Source organism: Mytilus californianus, unplaced genomic scaffold (genome assembly GCF_021869535.1).
Source record: "Mytilus californianus isolate M0D057914Y unplaced genomic scaffold, xbMytCali1.0.p SCAF_9, whole genome shotgun sequence".
NCBI lineage: Eukaryota > Metazoa > Mollusca > Bivalvia > Mytilida > Mytilidae > Mytilus > Mytilus californianus.
The window spans coordinates 3,767,514-3,781,578 of NW_026262745.1; the positions used below are offsets into that span (position 1 = coordinate 3,767,514).

A 14,065-nucleotide genomic window follows, 5' to 3' on the forward strand; every position below is an offset into this window, starting at 1 on the left:
GTCTGAATTTTACTCACTGTTAAAGGCCGTACATTGACTTGTAAAATGTTCACATCTTCGTCCTGAGGTCTATGGATAATTGTTCGATTAACAATTGTACCACTTGACCTCATTTTAACATAGATGCACAACAGTTTATCTACAAAAGACATTCCAACATCATATATCTGATTTTAATCAAATATTTCTTGTCGCGATATAGAATGTTTGTGATGATATCAATACGTTTGAAATACTAACTTAAGTCTAAGAAATTTTTAAACTGTAATATGCTTTCGATTATTCAATAACAATCATTTAACTATTGTGACATCTGCAATATCGAGTGGTACAATGTTACCATGAATGCATTTATTCCATAAAATGTTTGAAAGACTAATATGGCTGAAAAATTAAACAAAATACCGAACTCAAAGGTAAATTCATAAAGAAGAAGTCCATAAAAACTAACAAACCCAAAACGTGAACAATCAACAGAACGAGTGAAAAACAACTGTCATATTCCCGACAATGGTACATAATTATTTGAAAAGTTTTGTTTTTATTATTATTTGAGAATCTTCCTTAATACCACCGCAATCACACTATAATATCATAACGACCATACCTATAACAAACTACGGAAATAACCTATTATCTGATTAACATTGACCTTTTAAGATATATTTACAATACATGAATATTGACATAGAAGAAAGTCGTCTAATGAATTTGAATTAACTATGCAAAAGATGGCTCTCACAATGCGTGGCCCTTATTTTGATATATCACCCGAAGTAAAAATAGATTAAAAGTACAACAAATAAGAGTTTTTTGTGAGTCCAAATTAAACTGCAACCAATTCGTGCAGACAAACTTACCTTAGCTATTGTATGTTCAGAACGGCTACCCCCAAAAAAAGAAAAGTGAAAAAGTTGTCATTGCTCAATTATCCAAAAAAGGGTATGGAAAATATGGCCAGGTACTTAAAGTAATTGTGACGTTTTATAAAACTTAAACTAGACTTTAGGGGAAAAAAGTAAAATAACAAAAATACCGAACTCCAAGGAAAATTCAAAACGGAAAGTCTTTTATCAAATGGCAAAACCAAAAGCTCAAACAAATCAAGTGAATGGAAAACAACTGTCATATTCCTGACTTGGCACAGCCATTTCCTTGTGTAGAAAATAGTGGATAAAACCTGGGTTTATAGCTAGCTAAAGCTCTCACTTGTATGACAGTCGCATAAAATTCCGTTATATTGACAACAATGTGTCAATAAAACAAACAGACACAATAGGTAAAATATGAAAAATAGGGGTACAGCAGTCAACATTGTATTATAATCTTAATCACTATAATAACAAACAAATATACCAACAAAGAAAAACAAAAAACAAAAGGAAATGTTCTCATTGATTTCCCTTTCATTTATCAGTTTCCCTTTCATATAGATGAACAGTCCTGGTTTTGGTGAAATTTATCAATCAAGGAGTATATTGTATTAAGTTTAGGCTTTTGTGAAGTGGTCATCACGCCATCACGAGTTGGTTGACCGTTATGGAATATCCGATTCACAGATGACAGCGGATATGTTCATAATGTCGAAACTACAATCCTGTCCCCGTTTCCCGAATGTGACCTACCGAATTAGACTTAAAACCGGGTGTGTACTAACATGAGCAACACGACGGGTGCCACATGTGGAGCAGAATCTGCTTACCCTTCCGGAGCATCTGTGATCACCCCCAGTTTTTGGTAGGGTTCGTGTTGCTCAGTCTTTAGTTTTCTGTGTTGTGTTTTGTGTACAGTTGTTTGTCTGTTGGTCTTTTTCTTTTTTTGGCCATGGCGTTGTCAGTTTGTTTTCGACTTATGAGTTTAAATGTCCCTCTGGTATCTTTCGCCTCTTTTTTACCTTAAAAGTTAGGTATCCAAAACCTTATACATTGTAACCTACATCACCTTGTTCATTTGGCTAAATCGTTCACGATAGACGTCGACCAAATTATGAGGGAAATAAATGATTAATAATATCAAAAAACGTGGGAGATGACTACCCAACTAAACACAAATGATGTTTCTAACAATATGTGGCTGTAATGTGCTACCGAAGACCCTTCTACCGGGTCAACAAACATTTGTAAACGAACATTACAGATTCAGGGTGAACGAACAGATGAAGGAATTTTAATGCTTAGGGAGGGAGTACGGTTAGTTGTTTAAGATGTCCAATCTGACTAGTCACGTGTGAACCTACTCATTTATGCCAACATTATCCAAAGAACCCCTATAATCTCGAAGTGGTACTCTTGCGCCGAGTGCAAAAGCACGTCAGTTCGTTTTCCAGTCGGATCACACAAAAGACGGGTTGGCTTGGAGTATCAGCAAAATGTGTCAGTCTAGGTATAAGTACTGTTACCATGTAAACAAGCAAGTTAGCAATTCAACTCAGCGAATCAGTCTTGAACACAGTAGGCCCTTCATATAAATACCAAATTAACACGTCCTGCTATGCGTGTGATATTACCCACTGGACGACCCACCAATCCTAATTTTACATCGGTAAAAGTCTGACTTGTAAATCTGTCTAGCAATCCAGAGAAACCTAAGTATTATAATATTGTGACATGATTGTGGATTGTTCACAGAAAGAGCAACAAACAGGTTAACATTACACGGTAATTGAACAGTTGTACCAATCAGCTAATTTGTCATTCATTTTAAAGATGAATCAGAGACAGAATTAAAGAAAATACAATCCATTACCTGTGAAACAGATAGATAAATAAACAATATGAAATAAATATTGAACATTACCTATTATTAGCGTAAAAATTATAGTAACACCGACCGCTATACTTAGGACGATTCTCACATTCCTGTCTGATGCAACCACACTATTATCTGCGTTAAAAAATAAAAGTAAGAAATAAATCATTTCACAAGTACTACTTACTAAATCATTTTATTTAAACAAATACCGATCCTATCCGTTCTTTTTTACACTACATTATCATCGTACTTTTTACAATCTTAAGATTGATATAATTCCAAACTTTTATTATAGTCATCTTTATAAAGGTTTAAAAAGTTTGTTTTTGTAGCAGTTCAGTGTTTCAATTATTTTCCTCTTATAGTTGATGTGTTTCCCTCGGTTTTGGTTTGTGACCCGGATTTGTTTTCGCTTAATCGGGTTTTAACTAATTGAACAGCGGTATACTACTGTTGCCGTTATTTAAAAGTCTGTATCAATAGCCTTGTAGAACTTAATGTGTACTTCACAACTATGTTTTATCCGGTCTGGTTTCTTCTTCTTCTTCTTCTTCTTTTTCTTCTTCACTGGAGTTTAATTCCTGTTACATGTGTGGTCCATATTTCAGTTATAGTGCAGACATATCGCCTATGGACCAGTTTAGTCTTTGGTGTATATCTTAAGTGTGTTGGTCCCAGACTGAGAAAGAAAACACTCAATTTGGGCAGATTAGTGCCTTGTTTGACGGCAAATGAATTGATGGTCTTAATGTGTCTTTAGATTTCGATTTAGAAAACCATAAATTTGGTTAATTTTAGATGTGATATCGTTAAAATGTTTTGTCCCATTTAAGCTTTAGATCAACTGTCATACAAATGTATTTTGCAGATGATACAGATCATTATTTAAAGTTATGGATGGTGTGATTGTGCTTTGTTGTTTGGACTTTTTTTAATGACAGATAATACTCTACGTTTTTAAACTATATTTGGAATGAAAAGCCATAAACCTGTCACGTTCTCAATTTGAACATCAAATTCAGCCTGAAATTTATTGCGTTGACTTTGGGATCTGATTGACTAGCACATCAAATATAAAACTAGTCTTAATTGGAAGCGGTCATACAGGTTGGCGGAAAAAATAATACATGATTTCAGGAACAAATGAACACTTGGAATGCTATAAAATCTTTGTCATATGAGTTCTACCTGAGATATGCATTGAATTATAGACGAAACAATCATACATGTTGTCTAAGATCATGTCGGTCTTTCACCTAAAAGATCGACATAATGAGGCATTCATATCTATCTTATCACAATTTCCCCAAGTTACCATTTCAGAAGAGAAACAAACAGGCAAGCTTATAATCTATCGGATGAATTGTAAATGACAGAGATAAGAGGCGTATTTTACCGTTTCTACTAAATGATGCATGTATTATTCATTATACAGTCTCAGGTCAAAAGCGTTTACCATTTGAAAATTTAGCTATATAGTATATATAGAAACACATTTAAAAAAATCTCCTGAAGTTATTTCATGTCTAATTTGAATAAAATGTTTACCATTTATAGATACAGTAATGTCTGCAGAATATTGCAAATATACCTAGTATCAAGTTTAAGCTTTGTAAAACTTTTGAGTGCTTCGCTTAATCATACTTTTAAGAAAGATGTGGTGTATGTGGTTGTTTAAGTATGAGAAAGGTGTTAGTTTTCTTCTTTGAGTATATACTCATACATGTAAGTGTGGTGTTAGATGGAATGTATTACAGTATATTGTAGTTCATACATGAATATTTTCTTTAAAAATCAAATTTGCCGATTTCCACAAAAATTCAACGGAGAATATGGATTAATATAATATTACAATAAAGATATGTGGTATGATTGCCAATGAGACAACTATCCACCAAAGTTCACAGGAAGTGGATGTAAGTAATCATAGACTACTGTACGGCTTCAGCAATGACAAAAACCCATACCGTATAGTCGGCTATAAAAGGCCCTGACATGAGATATATGAAAAAAATGCAATTCGAAAAAGTTACAGCCTAATTGATAACAAAACAATTTACGAAAAACAAATATGACAGACATGAATCAACGACAACCACTGAACTACAGGCTCATAACTTGGAACAGGCATATAGAGATTGTGGCGGAGTTAAGCATGTTTGAAGGCACACCCTTCCCCTTTACCTGGTACAGTGTAAAAGTACAACATAAGAACAAAATATTCAAATCATTTGAAAAGGGCTTAAGTCATAACAAGAAACCGGAACGGACGTGGCAGGACATTTTTACATCCGTCACAACAAAAAAGACACAAAGAGTATATCTACAGATCTGAGAGTACGTACTCGCAGTTACTGATAGCTAGTTCAAGGCCAATAACAACTAATAAAAAGTCATGTATCTAAGACTGAAATTATCAATTAGTACACATTCAACATCCAGTGGATTTAGTCTTAGGAAGTCATTCACAGTCAGAGAAAAACATGACCTTGAGCAATATCAAAAAATAGGTATCGACATATTGTAGAACCGTAAATGTGCATTTGTGTATTATAATACTTTTTAGTATGGTTTTAATTTACTGATAACAAAATCAATATTTAAACCAATAAAAACAATATTCAAAAATCTAATTGCAGTTCTGATTTGGTAACCCTTTAGATTAAGTTTGTTTAAAGGTTTGATAAATAATCTTAATTTCCAGGGTCGTTGAACAACATCACCATCATAATTAGAAGAAAGCTTCATTTTGATTTTAAAATTCTTTGGTTGACGTGTAATTCCAGAAATATGGTTTGATTTAGAAAATTTACAATTTGTCATCTCGCAGCTATGGGACTTTGTTGCTTAGATTAATAATAGGTATTGTTCCACATGTAATGCACTAGATCAAGTATGTTTTGATCAATTTACTACACACTTTATTATGTTTATAACGAACAATTCGGGGTAGCATGCGCTCCTGGCTCAGTCTTGTTTTTTTCTATATCATTTGGTTTCATTGAAGGTCATTGGCAGTAATTAGGTATTTTATGTTTTGGTGTATATTCATATATACAATGTAGTAAGATGACCAATCAGAAACTTGTTCATATTTGTACCTCCTCGTATTTATCAATATGTATTTGACACGACATATATCAAGGCAAACCAGTGAAGCCAGTCGGGTTTCGGATCGGATGTTGAATTCCCAAACTAATTTGTTTCTGTAATTAATATCTCCTCCTGTCCGGAACATGTTCCAAATTCTATATCTCATTCCAGCTAATAAAATCTTTCCCAATCATACGGCAAACAATAAGAACCAATATTTGTTAACGTAATAATTCCAAGCTGGCGTGAATATCGTATGAAACTAATTGATTCGCACCGTGAACTAATTTCACTATATGTTTATAAAGAAAAACTTCTCAGTAATTACATGTCATAACCTATTTCATAATAGCGATAAAATATTGCACACATTTATGAGTTAAAAAGTAAATTTTGCATCCAAATCAGACCAGAAATAAGTCTCTTTGAATTGTATTTTTATATGAAATATATAGCGGAATTTACCATGTAAAACACTTCTGACCTCTTCATATACGTGGTTTAGTCATGTTTCTCCAACATTTGATTATTTGACTAAAACAACATTAGGGATTAGGGGGTCCTCATAAGGACAAGCATCTTGATATTTACCTGTAATTCACCTATATTAGTTCTTAACTAAAATATTGTAAAAAGCGATATTGATCCAAGATTTTTATATTGAAACATTAACAAACCTTTTTTTTTACAATAATTGGTTTTTCATATATTTTTTGTCGAATATAACCAGAAACTGTTACGTAATTATGTTTATCCGTATTTGAATTACAAAATTAAAAACTTATTTAACAAAAAAATCCATGAAAAAAAACAAGGAAAATTCAAATCAAACTGAAAATTTCATAAAAAATTATCAAGAAATAATCCAAAAATGATTTTTTGTAAATGAGCTTTTATTACAAATAACATGAACAATCAAAATGTTCACTGACTGTATCTTATTTTAGTAATTTATTCTATTACATTATTATAGAAAAAAAAAACATATATAAACACAGAGTAAAATAAAAATTTACATCACTGTGCTAGATTATTTCGACTTTTTAAAATCTTGGTAAACAATATTTTAGGTAAGAACAGGTGAATTACAGGTAAATATAAAATTCCAGTCCTCAAGAGGACCACATAATCCCTAATGTTGTTTAAGTCTAATTACCAAATATTGGAGAAACGTGATCACATGATATAGTAATGTACAAAAAATGCAGATACAAATGTAAGAGTAATTATTTTAATTACCTAAATTGTTGTCATGTGAAGGAAAGTTGGTACCTTTTGGACTGCAAAACAAATTAATATAAGTAATTACTAGTGTTTCTACAGTAAACCAAATTTTATTTCACTATTTTTAAAAGAAACAACATGTTTTACGCACATGTTTTATAAACTAACATTTTAAATATTAAATGTAGATGTGTAAAATGTTATATACACATCAAAATTGCCTAATAATGTTATTTTAACACACTGTTTAACATTAAATTATCAGCGCATTGTACATATAATTTTGCTGTTTAATAATTAATTGGATAAAGTAAAAAAAATTATTTATTTGATTTACGGAATCTGTTGTTGAAGTAATGTAAATTATAAACGTCCATTGACAAATATAACAGAGATACATTTGTATTAAGGACGATGTTACAAAAAAACTTATTTTTTATCTTTCCTATATCTTTTCTCGTCTTTTATGTTAGACCATCAGGTTCTAAGATAAAGGATACAAAAGATACAGTCAAGTCTGCGTCATATCTTGATTTACATCTAGAAATTGACAATGAGGGTCGGTTGAAAACTAAATTTTACGACAAAAGAGATAATTTCAGCTTCCCAATTGTGAACTTTCCATTTCTATGTAGCAACATTCCAGCAGCGCCTGCATACGGAGTATATATCTCCCAGTTGATACGATATTCCAGGGCGTGTATTTCCTATCATGATTTCCTTGATAGAGGACTGCTGCTCACAAGGAAACTATTAAACCAAGAGTTCCAAGTGGTGAAGCTGTAATCATCCCTTCGTAAGTTTTACGGACGCCTTCATGAGTTGGTTAACCGTTATGAAATAACCGTTTCACAGAATGAGCTGATAACGGATATGTTCCTAATGTCGTAACTACATTCTCGTCCCCTTTTCCGAATGTGAACTACCGAATTAGACTTATTACCGGGTTTGTACTAACACGAGCAACACGACGGGTACCAAATGTAGAGAAGGATCTGCTTACCCTTCCGGAGCACCCGAGATCACCCCAGTTTTTGCCCCATCTTTAGTTTTCTTTGTTGTGTTCTGTATACTACTGTTTGTCTGTTTGTCTGTTGTTTTTTTTTTTCTTTTTTAGCCATGGCGTTGTCAGTTTATTTTCGACTTAATACTTTAAATGTCACTCTAATATATTTCGCCTCTCTTTCCTAAAGCAAGGAGCTGGTGGATCCAAAAGTTTTGCTCTTCTCCTTTACGCCGTGGTGTCCTATTCAGTTTACTCTTCTATAATTTGAAAAGTAACATTATATAAATAACCATTGATCATGGTACAAAACCAACAAAAACTGTCCAAGACATCTTCTCCCGAAGAAACTTTCTTTATTATGTTACTTTTTAAGTTATATAATTTAGTGGGACACCATGGCGAGTAGGAAAAGAGAGGAAAAGAGAAAACGTTAGAACCTGATGTTTAAATGACAAAAATGAGAAAGGCACATGAAAGATAAAGAACAAGTTTATTTTGTGGCACAGTCCTTATTATCTCTGTAATATTGGTGAATTGGCGTTGATCACTTAACTGCCTTCAATAACATATTTCGGTAGATTAAATGAAAAATTTTGAATCTCATGCAAGTATTTATTCAGCAGCAACATTTAGCTAGTTTATCTAGTGAAATATTGTGGTGATTTTTTTTATCACATTGTAAATATTTTTTAACATTCCAATACTTACATACTAAATAGTGTTAAAATTACATTGTTAGGCAATTTATAATTTTATTTGTGCAATTGTATTAATCTGTGTATTTTTATTTCAATTCTTTATGAATTTTACATTGACAAACCATAGAGTGTTTACTTTATATGTTACTGAAAAGTGTTCTTTTCATGTTCCTCGATGAAAATGTTTACCAGTTTGCTTTTTTTCACAGCCAACAGGACGCTTAGTTTCAGAGGTGTTGTGATAACACGGAATGTAAAAAACAAATGCGAAGGTATTTGCGTCTCTCTCAGCAACTTAAAAAAATCGATTAATTTCTACTGTTAAACGAGCAACGTCCAGACAAACATTTAGGCAAACTAACTGCAAAGGCCTCCAGTGGCATATACGTTTGGGGAATAATGTATTCTAGACAGCTAGATTTTCTACCTAAATATATGTCGTGCATGAACCATTTTCCTGTACATGCATTGGACAGGGTCGCTATAATAGGTGACAGAAAAGAAAGGGGTACTTTAATATCTGGTCTGTTTTAAAAGTTTATTTTTATAGATAAGTGCAAATTACTTTTCTGTACAATGTATCTATATTTTGGTATTTCTAGAAGTATAAAGGTATATTTATAAAGAAAAATCATTTTGCCTCTTTTATAAGTAAATCTTTTTTGTAGGCCCATCGACACAATATTTTGTTAATTTATTGTTTCTGCATTTGTTTATTTTTGTAGGTAAACTGCCATTGTGGTTTATTACTTCATATGTTTCTATTCCGAGGATTCAATATCAGACAGAGCAATATCAACTTCTGACATCGACTCTTATATACTGGTCTTAGGTCCCGTCCAAAAGCGATAAACTGAGGGCAAGTATAGTGCAATTACAGTAAAAGCCTCTTATTCATGCACTTCTGTTTAATATATAACAACAGCTATCTACAAGTTCAACAAGGATAATCTTTATTCCAATTTGAGTTTTAAATTTAGAAGTCTCTTTTCAATATTAACAAGGATACATCTGTATCTAAGTTGATTATTAAATTAAATTTTGATTTTTCAATAGGGTCAAACTTGAAAATTTATAGTCAGTTTCAAAGCCGTAAATTAAATAGTTCATTTCACAAACTTATCTTTGACAATAGTGTAAGTGATGTTAAATGTAAAATAGTACGTTTCAACAAGGTCAAAGTTGAACGTCTATAGTCCCTTTCACAAAGTTTTTTCTAACAATAAGGATAAATTTATTATCCAAGTTTTGATAGTTTTTATCCCTTCATAAGCATTCTTCGCTGGTTAATTTCAATTTTAATTGACTTTGAACTGGCTTACAGTAACTGCGAGTACTCTCAGATCTGTACTTTGTTGTCAGGGACAAGGGATAAATAAATACACTGCCACGTCCGGTCTGTTTTTTGTTAGATGTTTTTTTGCTTTGTATCAATCTAATGAGTTAAGCCATTTTCAACCGATTTTTATAGTTTGTTCTTATGTTATACTGTTACACACCTGTCCCAGATTAGGGGGATGGTTGGGCGCTCACAAATCATGTTTAACCCCGCTACATTCTTTATGTGCCTGTCCCAAGTCAGTAGCCTGTAGTTCAGTGGTTGTCGTTGGTTCATGACTGTCATATTTGTTTTTCGTAGATTACTCACCGATTTGAACAAAATGCTAGTTCTTTGGCAAAATTTAGTTTGAATTTACTAGGGAAAAGTGTTGAAAGGGAAGTAAGCACTAACCCATTTTCCCCCAACTCACAGTAAGGGTGATAGTGCAATAGTGAGTATGACAAAAGTAAACTCATGTGATAGTGAGGAATTGATAAATTTGAGACAAGAATTAGATGCATTACGAAATGAAAACCTTCAGATGAGGAAAAATGTTCAACATTTTCCCCAGACCGAACCCTGATTTCATGTTCACACTATTAATTCAGATACACACACTCCATTAAGTGTAAAATACATGCTAGAGGATTACCAGACCAGAGCATTGCCCAAGAACTGTTGACAAAATAATGAAAAGTATGAATACGGCAATTTATCAGGTAACACTGTATGAAACTCACAAAAAGAGGGACTAAGGACAGGAACATCTGTCAGATTTTTGAAAATGATAGTGTTAATTCAAATGAACTCTTAACAGATATAAAAATAAGGAAAATTGGTGGTAAAAGATACGTCACAGAGCAGTAACTTACCAGATTTGAAAGAGGGATTAAAGATTCCATCACCCAGTCAGTAGGGGAGATAATTGATAGATGACAAAATATCAAAAACCTGACCTGAACCACAGACATAGACAAAACCAGCATTATTATATATTGTTTTAACTGCAATGAGGAAGGTCATTATATAAAAGACTACTAAAAACAAAAACCATCCAAAGCAGTGTAGAAACCAGGCGTTTTACCAGTAAAATGAAGCTCAAGAGGGTACACTTCAGACGTCTTTAAGCTATTAAGTGCTTACCCTGTCGGCCAGGTATCAGCCCCTGACACAGATTATAGAAATTAAGTCTATATCTACCAGGAATATTGATGGACCATGCGAAAATGATATGAGCTTGAATTTGTTTTTGGGGGAATTTGGGAAATTACAGAAGAGGTCACCTTGTCATGTAAGAGGTAGTGTTAAACCGAGTTAGGCAATAGAGAAAAATGTCTTCATTGTAGTTACGACAATTGGAACATATACGTTGTCATCTAGTTTTGGGCAGTTACCTTCTGTCATTACAAGAGAGAGAAACAAAAACCAAAGGGACATTCAAACCCATAGTCTAAAATAAACTGGCAACGCCATGGCTAAAAAAGAAAAAGACAAACAGACAAACAACCTTACACAAAACACAAAATATAACCTAAAACGAACCCCGGGAGGGGGGTTGTTGATGCTTCGGAAGGTTAAGCAGGCCCTGCTTTACACGTGGTACCCGTCGGGTTCCTCAAGTTGGAACAAACCTGGTGATAAGTCTTATTCGGTATGTCACATTCGGGGAAAAAGGGGACGGGATTGTAGTTACGACAATTGGAACATAACCGTTGTCATTAGTACATGTGAAACGGATATTCCATAACGGTCAAACAACTCGTGATGGATTCCATAAAATTTATTAAGGGATGATTTCTACTTCACCACTTGAAACTCTTGGTTTAATAGCTTCCTTGTGGGCAGCAACCCTCTATAAGGGAAATGATGGTAGGAAATACAAGCCCTAAAATATCTTATTAACTGGGAGATATATACTAGTACTCCCTATGCAGGCGCTGCTGGAATGGTGCTACCTAGAAATGGAAAGTTCACAATTGGGAAGCTGCAATTATCTCTATTGTCGTAAAGTTATGTTATCAACAGACCTTCATTGTCAATTTCTAGATATAAGTGAAGATATGAGTTAGACTTAACTGTATCTGTTATATAATTCATCCTAGGTTCGACGAGAGAACATCATCGATATAGCATAAAGTGAAGTTAAAGGATACTACTTACTTCTTTTCTTTCTTCTTAAGAAGTTTTGGTATGAAGTCAACTTCATATGAATAAATGAACAAGTTTGGAAGAAGAGGAACATGAGTGGTTACCATGGGAATGCTGATAATGTCAGTTTCTGAGAATTTTTTGTTTGAATCAAAGGTTTTACAAAGTAAGATTTATCCCCCCTTAGACAAGATACAAGTACCTACGTTGGCCATTCTTTTTTTAAACAAAGCAGGACCAACTCTATCAATTTGTCTTTCAGTTTTGAACGGGGAATACCGGTGTAAAGTGTAGAAAAGTCAAATGTTTTGATACTATTCTAAGCTCGAAAAGTCGTAGAATGTTTGTACTATAAACCTTTTGAATTTCTTAGTATCCACATCTGATCCACACCAACTCTAGAATAGGTAGTTTCACAATAACTTTGAAGCCCAGCTTTGATTGCTGATACAATAATTTGAAAAAGGGTTTGGTGGAGCACTTGGAAGACCCAGCAATATAAGGCCACTTATGTAGTGTATGTATCCAATATATACAGTGATGGAAGATCCAGTTCTTCATCCTTGGTTGAAATTCCAAAGGAACATAGAACAGACCTATGATTATCCAGCATGTTCTCCTTTGTAAGAGTTGTTAAGGTACATGTTGATTTTCCAAGTGAATTGTCAATATCTAATTCATTTATCATGAAGTTTTTGTAATGTGATTTACACACAAAAATGATGTTGTTTGGAGCTTTATCTGCGGGGACAACAACATATTTGTCGTGAAGACAGGACAGGTGTTTTGCATATTTGGGTCTTTAAAGATTGATGTAGCATCGGTATTCATATACCCATTTTTTATTCTGATTAGTATCAACGACCTCACAGCTTTCATCCATTTTAAATTTGTGTTTCCAATTGATGGATTTCGGCTAACTATATTTCGGGCCTTTCGAAAAGACATTTCGTTTAGACGTATTATTGACAATGTAGGTTATTACTCATCAGTAATAACGAGGCCAGCCAGATTGATTGGAAACTAGCACAGGTGCAATCAGGAGATTTAGACTTGGAGTCGTCAAAATTGAGATCCTGCAACACGTGTTTGTAATTAATTTTTGTGTTGCAATAGTTTGGTATAGGTATAAGAAATGATAGGTACAGACTGCTTTTTCAAATTGGAAGGTATTTTCGAGTGAACTGATTTATGATGATGATGCCCAAGTTGATGGAATCGATACCTTTGTTGGCAAAAGATTTTTTAGAAATGATCTTTTCTCCTTTTCATCTATTCCAATGCGAACTTGTTTTGAAAAGTCTGTGACTTGCATTGTCCGAGATGATAGCTGTAATTTTGTATTGGTTTGAATTGAGGTTTTTTAACCATGGTTTCCAAATAGAATGAAATTTTGAAAAAGGGTAATGAATAAAGCTATGCGCAAATGTAATGAATACCTGACGTCTGTTATATAAATTGCAGCAGGTCATTAATACAGATATCATGAAGAATAGGTGATGTATAATGACGATCACCATGACTGCGTCTTCGTCGAGGAGTAGAGTTGAAAATGTTCATCACATTCATCGAACTACAGAAAGGACTAGATAGAATACCTATATCATCAATTTTGTCACTGCTACCTTATGGTGTCGAAGGTTGAAACCAACGTAGTTATTGCCACTGTAGCAGAGGTGACAGTTTTGAGTGAGGAATATTATTCCAAAATTCTAAAAGATATGTGACCAGAATTGAAAACGGCAACAAGAAGTAGAGGCGGCTGGGAAGCATGAGACGATAACGATAATAGCACACATTGAGATGAAATTAGGAAATGAGATC

General features: G+C 33.5%; 1 protein-coding gene across 1 annotated transcript in view; it reads right to left on the reverse strand.

Annotated features, from left to right (window-relative positions):
* The window catches only part of LOC127714720 (serine/threonine-protein phosphatase 6 regulatory ankyrin repeat subunit C-like), a 405,000-nt gene that overhangs the window by 14,672 nt on the left and 376,263 nt on the right, over positions 1-14,065 (reverse strand). The gene's annotated exons all lie outside the window — the stretch shown is intronic.